This window comes from Neoarius graeffei, chromosome 22, assembly GCF_027579695.1.
Source record: "Neoarius graeffei isolate fNeoGra1 chromosome 22, fNeoGra1.pri, whole genome shotgun sequence".
Classification (NCBI taxonomy): domain Eukaryota; kingdom Metazoa; phylum Chordata; class Actinopteri; order Siluriformes; family Ariidae; genus Neoarius; species Neoarius graeffei.
The window spans coordinates 45278575-45291224 of NC_083590.1; the positions used below are offsets into that span (position 1 = coordinate 45278575).

General features: G+C 44.6%; 1 protein-coding gene across 4 annotated transcripts in view; it reads left to right on the forward strand.

Annotated features, from left to right (window-relative positions):
• The first annotated feature begins 10585 nt into the window (after nucleotides 1–10585).
• Nucleotides 10586–12650, forward strand: part of cnot3b (CCR4-NOT transcription complex, subunit 3b) — a 140430-nt gene continuing 138365 nt past the window's right edge. For all 4 annotated transcript variants that reach the window (XM_060904855.1, XM_060904857.1, XM_060904858.1 and 1 more), the window contains exon 1: nucleotides 10586–10751. The gene's annotated coding sequence lies outside the window, so the exon portion shown is untranslated. The remainder of the gene's footprint in view (nucleotides 10752–12650) is intronic.

Consider the following 12650-nt stretch of genomic DNA (forward strand, 5'->3'; position numbering starts at 1 on the left):
AGGTCAGCTCTGTACCACCTCCCTAAACACTTAACAGGCTTCTCTGTTACCGTGGGGATGGTGTCTTCACCTATCTTGAACCTGAAGCGATCTTGGACACGACCCCGCTTCAGGACCAAATGCCTTGATTTTGATGACTATATACACATATATAATCACGGGCGATTGCTCTAAGACAACGAGGGAGGCTCAGCCTCCTCTAAAAATTCTGGATCTGAAATAGCAATGTTATAACACTGCTATTTCAGATCCAGAATCATAGAAATATATGTGCTCAACCCAACTACAGTGCGAATTCATTCCGTTATAACTTTCCCCAGTTCGCCTAATGTGCGCGTGAGTTTCTCCCCCTCGTGACAGTGCGATGCAGCCCAGCCTCAGTGGACTTCAATGGCATTTGGGAGCTGTGCGCGTTTCAATATCAAAATGCAAGATGATTATTGGACAAATACTGCGAAAACGCCCGCCCACGGAGTCTCACGGACTCCCAGCCTCAGTGGACTTCAATGGCATTTGGGAGCTATGCGCTTTTCAATCTCAAAATGCAAGACGGTTATTGGACAAATACTGCGAAAATGCCCTCCTACGGACTCGAAGCCTCACAGTGGGAGGGACATGGCAGTTTCCGCGAGGAGACTGGTGATTGGTGAAAGCGGCCGGATATTTTCTTTGATTGACAGCTCGTTTCAAATATAGACAGACAGCGGTGAATTTCAGTTCAGTCCCATGCGGATTCGCAAGTGCTGTGGTGTATTGTAAGAAATCAGCTTACATTTCGATTTCATTCATTACATACGGTTTCTACCAGCTTTTTTAGTTTGTATATATTTTCATTGTAAGTAAAGTGTAAATATAGTGTTGTCAAGTTTGCTATCTTAGTTCCAGAAATTTCGTTTATTTGAGTGACTGAACTTGAACTTGAGGGGGCTAGTCAGCTAGCAAGAAAGCTGTGCACGGATGCCAAGCATTGCTGATTTAATTTTGGCGAAGCCATTTGCCAGTCTTCCTTTCAAGGAAAACATTAAAATTAAAGAGTAGGGTAGACCAACGCCTCAAATTGACTTGGTGAAAAAGGTAGGGATTAATACTCGTTCCTTTCAGCTCTCCTGGTACGAGGAAGTGAATTGGCTAACAGCAAGTGACCCACATCAACAACAGTAAATAAGCTACTTTAGTAATATGTCATGGATGGACCAAAAATATAGAATCTATTAAAAAGGTTTATGCTGAGTATATTATATTGGAATATATATTTTTCTGGATATGAATTAAACACAGCTACAATTTGGAAAACATTTTTAAACAAAAACACAGCCGAGAACATTTCACACTACAGACCTGGATTAAAAGTGATGGGTTATCAAAATTGTCAATAAAACATTTCTCAGTCAAAATAAGTAAAATATAGGGAAAGTGTCATTGAATGAAATGTTTGGCTCCCCAAAGTCAGTGCTTGTGCCTATTCCAGAACATTCTGCTGTTACTGCTGAGGTTCCTGACAAAGAGCTGCTTTCAATAATGATCAATTTTTAAACAAAATGCCACAATTTTAAAATATAAAATGTTAAAATATACCCCCCCAACACCACCATCATGTATATTGGACAGTAGGCTAATGGGCCAAAATAACCTGTTATTTCACCGTTTGTGACCCTGCCAACAATCAGCCAGATCAGAGGCAAGAGTATAGGCAAAATTGATGTTTTTTCTTTTTTCTTTTAAAATCTGGAAATATCATAACCGACCAGCCTCCCCTGTTTGAAAGACTACCAGCCGCCACTGATATATACACATATCTATCTATCTATCTATCTATCTATCTATATATATTGTGTGTGTGTGTGTGTGTGTGTGTATATAACAGTTATTCCACAAAATCAAGTTGTACATGAACTGATAGCGAACAAGGCATGTAGCGCAGAGTGGACGACTGTTTTATTCTATCCACATTCATTACATGACAGGCATTTAGCAGACACTCTTATCCAGAGCAACATACAACACACCCAGAGCAGCCTGGGGAGCAGTTGATGGTTTGGTGCCCTGCTCAAGGGCAGTTCAGCCATTCCCACTGGTTCAGGGAATTGAGCTGGCAAACTTTTGATCCCAAAGCTGTTTCTCCAACCATTAGGCTTCCCTGGATTCACTAGATTTTGAGAAACAGACCATTTTTATTTTTTGCAAATTCGATAAATAAAAACTTTATACAAACCATCTGACAAAATAATTTCTGCTTAGAATGTAAACAAACCAGTGAAATGACAGGAGCAATTTGTGAAAAATGCTACAATAATAATTCTTGAAAAATTAAAAAAGGATATGTTCACACCAGGGCGGCACGGTGGTGTAGTGGTTAGCGCTGTCGCCTCACAGCAAGAAGGTCCTGGGTTCGAGCCCCGGGGCCGGCGAGGGCCTTTCTGTGTGGAGTTTGCATGTTCTCCCCGTGTCCGCGTGGGTTTCCTCCGGGTGCTCCGGTTTCCCCCACAGTCCAAAGACATGCAGGTTAGGTTAACTGGTGACTCTAAATTGACCGTAGGTGTGAATGTGAGTGTGAATGGTTGTCTGTGTCTATGTGCCAGCCCTGTGATGACCTGGCGACTTGTCCAGGGTGTACCCCGCCTTTCGCCTGTAGTCAGCTGGGATAGGCTCCAGCTTGCCTGCGACCCTGTAGAAGGATAAAGCGGCTAGAGATAATGAGATGAGATGTTCACACCAGGGGCGGCACGGTGGTGTAGTGGTTAGCGCCGTCGCCTCACAGCAAGAAGGTCCAGGTTCGAGCCATGTTTTATCAATAAGAAAATATCAATTAACTGATATTTCAAACAAAATATGGCCAAATAATTTGTTTATTTTTTCTCCACAAACTGAAATGGATCCCAAAGAATCTACACTCACTGAGAGTTCTTCGACTATCGGGCTAGCTAGCTCACAATGATTTTTACACTTCTGTTAAAAGTGCTTCTGGTCATATTCCAACTTCCTTTCTTCCTTTTTATTTTCTTCTGATACGCTTTCATCATTTAAGCCAGAAGTTATGTATATTCATGAAGAATGCTGCTCATCCAATCAGGTTAGTAGACCGGAATTACCTGTTGTATAAGTAAGGGGTGATGTGTAGCGAAATAAACCCCAACAGGGTGATACAGGACCCTGACATGAAGTGGACGGGTCTTGAATCTCCCTGAAGGGGTTTACATCGTGATACTGACTGGCTCGCTGTATATTATCCCACTTGTTACATGGATACTTACTAAAGAAATCAATAATTAGGCACAAAATATAGATTTGGAAATTATTTTATTGCTTCTGCTAAAATCAATAGTCCAGTGTTGTGGTTGAGGCACTAAACCTCAGGTCTGAGTCCAGTCTCGAGTCCCCAGTGTTCAATTTTGAGTCAAGTCCAAGTCATCGCATCTCATCTCATTATCTCTAGCTGCTTTATCCTGTTCTACAGGGTCGCAGGCAAGCTGGAGCCTATCCCAGCTGACTACGGGCGAAAGACAGGGTACACCCTGGACAAGTCGCCAGGTCATCACAGGGCTGACACATAGACACAGACAACCATTCACACTCACATTCACACCTACGGTCAATTTAGAGTCACCAGCAAGGGCGGCTGGTGCATAAGGGCGATTGGGCGACGCACTGCCAAAACGAAAAAAAAAAAGTTTTTTTTCTTTTTTTAAAACAAACTTTCACCAGCACTGCTTGAGGCCGTTTTAATCTGTCTCTGGGTATCATTGTCCAATCAGGGTGGTCTTGCTTCTAGAGTACCGCCCCTTTTGGGGCGATTTCAGTCACGCTGAAAATCGCCCAAGAGTTCACTGATAGAGTCCCATGTTAATATATTTTTTTCTCCTGACTGACACTTCAATGCAATCTCTATGGGTTCCAGGGGGGCTTGCCCTAACGTGCTTATGTCACTGCGAAGCGCGGCAAAGTTGCGTTCGATCCGCTCAGTTTCTGAGGTGAGATGGATGTGGAAAGCAATTCAGTGCGGTCCTTAAAAGAAGTTCCATTTAGTCAGCGATCAAATCGAGCTAAATTAGCAACAAAACAAGCTGGACCCCCCTCGACCAAATCTAAACATAAAACAAATTTCGACAAGGGGGGGAAATCATATACTCGAGGTTTTACTTCAACATGGTCCCAGTGCAAATCCTGGCGAGCTGGCTGCAAGGATGCCTCAGCGGTTTTCTGCTCCCCCTGCTTACTTTTCCACCCTGGAGGTGGCTCCATGGACAGCACTGCTTGGACGGTCACTGGAGTTTCGGACATGCATCATTTGTCGGAGAAAATAAAAAAACATGAGTCATCAAAGATTCACATGAGCAGCTGCCTGAAATTTTCGGCTTTTAGGAGAGTGAACATCGCTACACAACCAGATGAGGGCTACAGGCTAGCAGTTCACTGCCACAACAATGAGATGAGCAAGAACAGGCACATATTAGACTATGTTCAGACTGCACCCTGAAACGACCCATATCCGATTTTTTTTGCCCATATGCGACCTGTATCCAATTTGTTATTGACAATCTGAACAACACAGATCCGATTTTTTCACATGCGACCCAGGCCGCTTGGATATGTGGTCCTAATTCCGATGCATATACGTTATTTTCACATGCGACTGCAGTCTGACCGGACAGGTCGCATTCATGTGACCTACACGTCATCAACAAGAGACAAACGTCACTATTCTGCGTTGGCTAATCCCGCCTCTTTGGTGGAAAACAACAACATTTGTACAGTTTTCAGAATTTAAATAGACTTTTATAGAATTGATCAAGCTAATGGTGGATTTGGTAGGGACCTGGATGTTAAATCATCCTGTATTACAAGATTATAAGATTGTTCTGGAAATTTCCAGTAATTTGACACCTTCGGTCTCATTAGTCTGCTGCCCACATTAATCAGATTATTGTGTGAGTTCCGCCGCCGCCACAAAAACCACATCGCCAGGTCTCGCCTCATCTCCATGCTTTACTTGCAAACTTGAAGAGTGCACTTTTTTTTGTTTACGTATTACGTAGATGTGCTTATTACGTGTCAATTTGCGCATGCAGGACACTTTTGGGTCGTTTTCCATTCATATTGGAGATCGCATACAAGTCTCATATAATAGGTAATGTGAACGGCCTAACAAAAAAATCGGATTTCACAACAAATCGGATATGGGTCGTTTCAGGTTGCAGTCTGAATGTAGTGTTAAACCGGCTCATCCAACGCGTGAAATTTTGTGGAGTGTTCGAGTTAGCTCTACGAGGCAAAGACGAAACTGAGGGCTCCAGTCACCGTGGTGTTTTTCTGGGTTTGGTTGACTATTGACTTGCTACCTAGGTCAATTTATTTCAGTCCTGTGGACATTTATGGTCTGTGTAGACATAACAGGGGAAAATTGCCCCCCCGAAAAAAAATTCAGGAGCCGCCACTGGTCACCAGTTAATCTAACCTGCATGTCTTTGGACTGTGGGGGAAACCGGAGCACCCGGAGGAAACCCACGCGGAGAACATGCAAACTCCACACAGAAAGGCCCTCGCCAGCCACGGGGCTCAAACCTGGACCTTCTTGCTGTGAGGTGACAGCGCTAACCACTACGCCACCGTGCCGCCAGTCCAAGTCTCATCTCATCTCATCTCATCTCATTATCTCTAGCCGCTTTATCCTTCTACAGCAGGGGTCTTCAATCCTATCCGCAAAGGGCCGGTGTAGCTGCAGGCTTTCATTACAGCCAAATTGGAGGCTCACTTGATTGTTGACTGGAGACGAGGGTGAAATGATTAAACAAGTGAAATCAGGTGTAGCTCCTGCTTGGTTGGAATGAAAGCCTGCAGCCACACTGGCCCTTTGTGGATAGGATTGAAGACCCCTGTTCTACAGGGTCGCAGGCAAGCTGGAGCCTATCCCAGCTGACTACGGGCGAAAGGCGGGGTACACCCTGGACAAGTCGCCAGGTCATCACAGGGCTTCATGTTAAACTGTACATTAAAATTAATATAAGAAAAATCTTCCAGGGTGTCTTCTGCTGGAGTAGGACAAAGGGGGGTGGGGGGACATTTGGCCCTGTGGGGTATTCAGCCCCACTACACTGAAAATGCATGGAATTTATCACCAGCCTGTCGGCCATGATTGCAGATTACTCAGGAGCCAATCAGAGCCAAGTTGGACTCTTCTGCTGGGGGCTTATTGCCCCACACCTGTACAGAATCAGCTCTACTGTAAAAAAGTTGACTTGTTGAAAAGCTGTTGCACTTTTATCATTGGATTTGATGCCTGCTAATGTGAATTATGTGTTTGTTTGTTCTATTACATTGTTAATAAAGTTGAATTCTCTATACCATATAATTTTTTTAAAAAACAAAAAAGTGTGGGGTCTAATGCCTGATTTTGCCTGAACATTTTTTAAACCACAGGGTGTTGTGAATGAGCTGATGTTAATTGGATTATTAAAGCAACAATATTTACCAGACTGCACCACGAGTTGGCCTAGTGGTTAGTGTGTCTCTCTCTCAACTGGGAGTTTGTGAGTTCTATTTGTGGTTGGGTCATACCAAAAATCATCATAAAAATGGCATCTACTGCTGTCTGGCAAGGCATGCTGCAATACAGATGTGAGTAGGGAGTCAAACTCTTGTGGTTACCAGAGGACCAGGCCCCCCACTGTAACCCAAGCAGTATAGGCGAGAGACCGAGGGCTAGGGAGATTGGCGCTGCCCAATGTACCTTAAGGGCTTGGCTCGTACTGGGATGGGAGACTGTTTGGGAAGACCTGGCATGGGAAGGACTTTGATTTACCAGACTTCTTTCTGGGGATTGTTATGATCGGACATGGTCCTCCAGAGTCTATGATCAGAACTGCACCCATAGCGACGGTCTGTTATTCATAACAATACTCTGCTATTCATAAATAACAGAGAGTAGGATGCTGTAATTGCCCAGTCAGGTAATCAGGACAACACCACAATTGAATGTTTGATACTGTTTTTTATATGTTACAGTTCTATAAACAAGAAATTAATGTAGAGTAATTTACATTCGGACACAACATGGGCAAATATTTAGTTGATTTTTGCTCCATCAACAAGAATAGTTCCCAAAAAAGCCACAGCTCGGCACAGTGGTTAGAACTGTCGCCTCACAGCAAGAAGGTACTGTGTTTGAACCTCACCGTCGACTGGGGCCTTTCTGTGTGGAGTCTGCATGATCTCCTCGTGCCTGCACAGGTTTCCTCAGGGCTCTCTGGTTTCCTCCCACAGTCAACGACGTGTGGATTCGGTCAACTAACTACTCCAAATTGTAACTCCAGCTTCTCCAGGACTTGGAATGAATAAATGGTGTAGAAAATGAATGAAAGCCACAACTGGATTGAGTTGCATGTTGCCATGGTAACGCACAGACACAGCTTGTACTAAGTGTTATAAGTGTCGTGGATAAGGCTAGATAAGTGGATCTTATCGAGCAAGCCCAGACACGCGGCGAGATACGAGTAAAATGTGAAGTGGACCGGAACGAACTCTTGTATAAACATATTAATTAATATAATTGTTTTAAGTGTGAATAAAACATCCAAAGGACTCATAGTATCATTATTGCTTACATTATTAAAAATAGACAGCCTTTCGATTTCATAAAATCAGTGAAATTTAGTTCCCTCTGAAATTTGGTAATTGTGATACATGTTTATTTCTGTAATATCTTAAAAAAAACCAGGCCATTCCGTGGCTGGGAAGTTATTTAATTTGAGGGGATTAAACAAATAATGTGCATGAAATCGCTCTCTTTGTGCAGGCAAGCAAACAGGGAAGCCTGTGTGTCCATGTGCAGGTTTATCTTTGTCTTCTTCTCTTGGGTTTCATGGCAGCTGACATTCACAGTGTTGCGTTACTGCCATCTACAGGTTTACCTTTAACCGTGCACTGACAGTTCTATCATTCTGTCACTAAACGAACAGCTGATCACACCGAGGTGCTCGCTGAGCGCCGATATTTATTAGTTTGGTCCTGTGTTTCCTTTCCTTCGCAACGTAACGTCTTTTCTTCTCATTTTCCGTTAAGCCCGGCGCACACAGCCGATTTTCCGTCGCTTAGTTGTGCAACTTTTTGACGCAAGCAAAAAATTGCTTCGTGTGCGGATATTTGCAACAGCGATTTTTTGTTGCTTGCGACAGATAGCAGGTATCAAACATGCTTGATATTCCGCAACAAAAAATCGACACTTGCTGACTCGTTGTAGAGATATCACCGTGTGTGTGTCTTTGCGATAACTAACTAAGCGATCACCTCCAAAGGCTAAGCCAATCCCCGCCTGCTAAATAGTCACATGATTTCCATGTGACTTGCATCCCTCTACCCAAATCGCCCATTGGTTGCAGATAACGTGCACATGCAGCTACCCGAGAGGGGAAAACTTGCGTCCAAAAATCGCAATATGCTTGCGACAAGAAGTCGCCCGTGTGCGCCAGGCTTTACTATAGTCAGTCTTCCACGTTTCATTCTCACACTCACGCCATCCATTTTTCTCTCCTGTTTCAAAATTTTATCTCACAATGCCTTGCGTGAACGAGAAAAGCCCATCACATGATGCATGACATCATGTATTGTGTCATGGTGAAGCATGAAATAAAAGCGGCGAATTTAGGCCCACATGGCCCTAAATTCATTAATTGTTCTACTTAAAGGGCGGCACAGTGGGTTAGCACTGTCGCCTCACAGCAAGAAGGTCCTGGGTTTGAGCCCAGTGGCTGGCGAGGGCCTTTCTGTGTCTGCGTGGGTTTCTCCTCCAATCCAAATGCATGCAGGTTAGGTCAATTGGTGGCTCTAAAGTGAGTGGGAATGGTTGTCTCTATGTGTCAGCCCTGTGATGTCCAGGGTGCACTCCACCACTTGCCCATAGTCAGCTGGGATAGGCTCTAGCTTGTGACCCTGTAAAACAGGATGATGGATCTCATCTCAAGCTGCTTTATCCTGTTCTACAGGGTTGCAGGCAAGCCGGAGCCTATCCCAGCTGACTACGGGCGAAAGGCAGGGTACACCCTGGACAAGTCGCCAGGTCATCACAGGGCTGACACATAGACACAAACAACCATTCACGGTCAATTTAGAGTCACCAGTTAACCTAACCTGCATGTCTTTGGACTGTGGGGGAAACCGGAGCACCCGGAGGAAACCCACACAGACACGGGGAGAACATGCAAACTCCACACAGAAAGGCCCTCGCCGGCCACGGGGCTCGAACCCGGACCTTCTTGCTGTGAGGCGACAGCGCTAACCACTACACCACCGTGCCGCCGGGAGTGACATCATTGGAGTGAAATATCAGGGAATGTGTCACTCAGATCCGTGATATATTTTGTATTAGAAATGTGAGTTTTTCAACATGAGAAGATAAACTTCATATCTTCAAGTCAACGTGTGATTTTCTTTGTATTATATCAACACATTCACAAACAAAAAGTCCCCAAATTTAATCAATACAACTCACTGATTTCCTCACGAGTGACATATAAAGATTTTTGTCCCGGTCTTTGGGGGAAACCGGAGCACCTGGAGGAAACCCACGCGGAGAACATGCACAGAAACTCCACACAGAAAGGCCCTCGCCAGCCACGGGGCTCGAACCCGGACCTTCTTGCTGTGAGGTGACAGGATGATGGATTTCATCTCATCTCATTATCTCTAGTCGCTTTATCCTATTCTACAGGGTTGCAGGCAAGCTGGAGCCTATCCCAGCTGACTACGGGCGAAAGGCGGGGTACACCCTGGACAAGTCGCCAGGTCATCACAGGGCTGACACATAGACACAGACAACCATTCACACTCACATTCACACCTACGGTCAATTTAGAGTCACCAGTTAACCTAACCTGCATGTCTTTGGACTGTGGGGGAAACCGGAGCACCCGGAGGAAACCCACGCGGACACGGGGAGAACATGCACAGAAACTCCACACAGAAAGGCCCTCGCCGAGCACGGGGCTCGAACCCGGACCTTCTTGCTGTGAGGCGACACTTCTGTTTAAAAAAAAAACCTAATAAAATTGGAATTCAGTAGCTTTTGGTCCACTAAAGAAAAATAATTGGGGAAAATTCTTTTTATGACCTAAACCTGAAAAATATGAAAGGCGGTCCACCTTTAATGATAACAGCAACGCATTATTATTATTGTCGGAGCAGTAATCAAATGATGTTATAATTCTATCTAGCATATCACTGATGGCTTCAGCCATTCAAGTCTTCAGGAAAGAATTAGAGTTGTGGATTATTATCCTCTCAGTCATCCACACACGGGCAATTTAGAGTAACCAGTCAACCTAACTCACACCTGGACTCGAACCCAGAACCTTCTTACAGTGAGGAAAGAGTGCTAACCAGTGCACCACACCGCCGGATGTTCTACTGCACAGTGCTGAAGTGCCCATTCCCAGAGACCGGTACACCTTTAACCCCACAACCGTCGCGCGAATCGCACGGCCTTTGCTGCGAGATGAACGTGAGCTCTCGTCCAATCAACGCCGACCACCGAGCAGCGACATTCAATAGGAATGAAGGGGGCGGGGAAAGAGTCCAGCAACGCCTCAACGGAGGAGGTGTTCCTGGTGGCCGCCATCTTTGATGCGCGGAGTGATTGTTTGGCGAATAGAAGTAATAGGAAATAAAAAATAAAGACAGAAAAGAAAAAGTTGGGGAAAAAAAAGCTAACAGGATACAAGCTGAAAGAAAGAGAGAAGGAAAGGAAGGGAAAGGAAAAGCAGGTAAAGCGGCTCTTGTTTTGTAATACCAGGAGAAGCATTATTCAACTTACATGCTTATTATTATTTTTTTTTCTAATTTGTATCCCGGCCAAAAGCTGAGCTGTATGTATGTGTGTAATTATAATTTTATATATATATATATATATATATATATATATATATATATATATATATGTACATGTTTATACATACACCCAGGACTTTAGAAAGCTTTTAGTAATCAGTCCCAGTGTGTTAAGCATGCACACTGGGTTAAATATAGAGATTCTGGTTCTGGAAGAAACACTGTTTATTGACTCTCTCTAAGTTGTAACTCGGGTTCCTTCTGCTTGTCCATCCGAGAAAAGCAAATCTGGAGAAGCACATGCGAGTATAACTCCAACACTATCTGATCATCCAGGGTTTGTCTACATTCTTTCAGATTGTGTTATTTTTGAAGTGTTTATCTAGTGCCAGTGTTCACACAAGTGCATTTGAAGTCTCTCCAGCCGGCTGGATTGTGGCCAAACTTCCTCATGCTGCTTTTGTGTTGCATTGTTGCCACCAGGTTGAGTTGCAACAAAGTTGCAGCATGGGCAGGATGGATGTGTTACAGTGTGTCTCAGGCTTTCATTCAACACATCTTTGGCTACTTTCACACTGCAGGCAAAACTGGTCCATGTCTGATCTGTCTCATCCCATCTCATTATCTCTAGTGGCTTTATCCTGTTCTACAGGGTCGCAGGCGAGCTGGAGCCTATCCCAGCTGACTACGGGCGAAAGGCGGGGTACACCCTGGACAAGTCGCCAGGTCATCACAAGGCTGACACACAGCCCTTTTCCACCAAAGCAGTTCCAGGGCTGGTTCGGGGCCAGTGCTTAGTTTGGAACCGGGTCTTCTGTTTCCACTGACAAAGAACCGGCTCTGGGGCCAGAAAAACCGGTTCCAGGCTAGCACCAACTCTCTGCTGGGCCAGAGGAAAGAACCGCTTACGTCAGCGGGGGGGCGGAGTTGTTAAGACCAACAACAATGACAAGACCGCGAAAGATCGCCATTTTTAAGCGACGAGAAGCCGCAGCTGTACAAACGCGAAGTCAGCGATTATTATTATTGTTGTTGTTGTTGCTTCTTCTTCCGTGTTGTTTTTGCTTCGATATTTGCGCCAAGGTTTATGCAAACGTAGTGACGTAACTGACATATACAGTGACGTAATGACGTAGCTCCGCGAGCTATGGAAAAGCAAACTGATTCTCAGCTGGCTCGCAAGGTGAACGAGTTGTGAACCAGCACTGGCCCCGAACCAGCCCTGGAACTGATTTGGTGGAAAAGGGGTAACGTACAACCATTCACGGTCAATTAATACCCTGTCCACACTAGGGATTTTGTACCGATACGAAACTACTTTCGTACCGCAACACCTGTCCACACTAGCAACTATACCTGTACTGTAGCGCTTCGCTGTAGTGTGGACAGATGAAGCGGCTCTGTATCGATACAAATATAATGCGCATGCGCAAAGTCACACACCTCAATCGATGTCTTCGCTGAATAAAATAGTGAAGAACGGAGATTCGTTTGTTTCTTTCTCAACTGCCTCGCGCGTTTTATACGATTCGACGGAATAAATGACCACCAGAAATACAGACTGTACATTGACAACAAAAAGCACACACACGTTGTTTCATCCGCTGGAAGGAAGTTACTCGGTAACCACGGAAACATTTCGCGCACGCGCATTTCAACTACCGTGAAAGAAAACCGCAAACATTTCTCGCTAGTGTGGACAGATGCACTAAACTGTACCGGTATACTTTGTATCGAGACAGTTATACCACTTTCGTACCGGTATAAGTGTGAACACAGCATTAGAGTCACCAGTTAACCTAACCTGCATGTCTTTGGACCGTGGAGGAAACCGG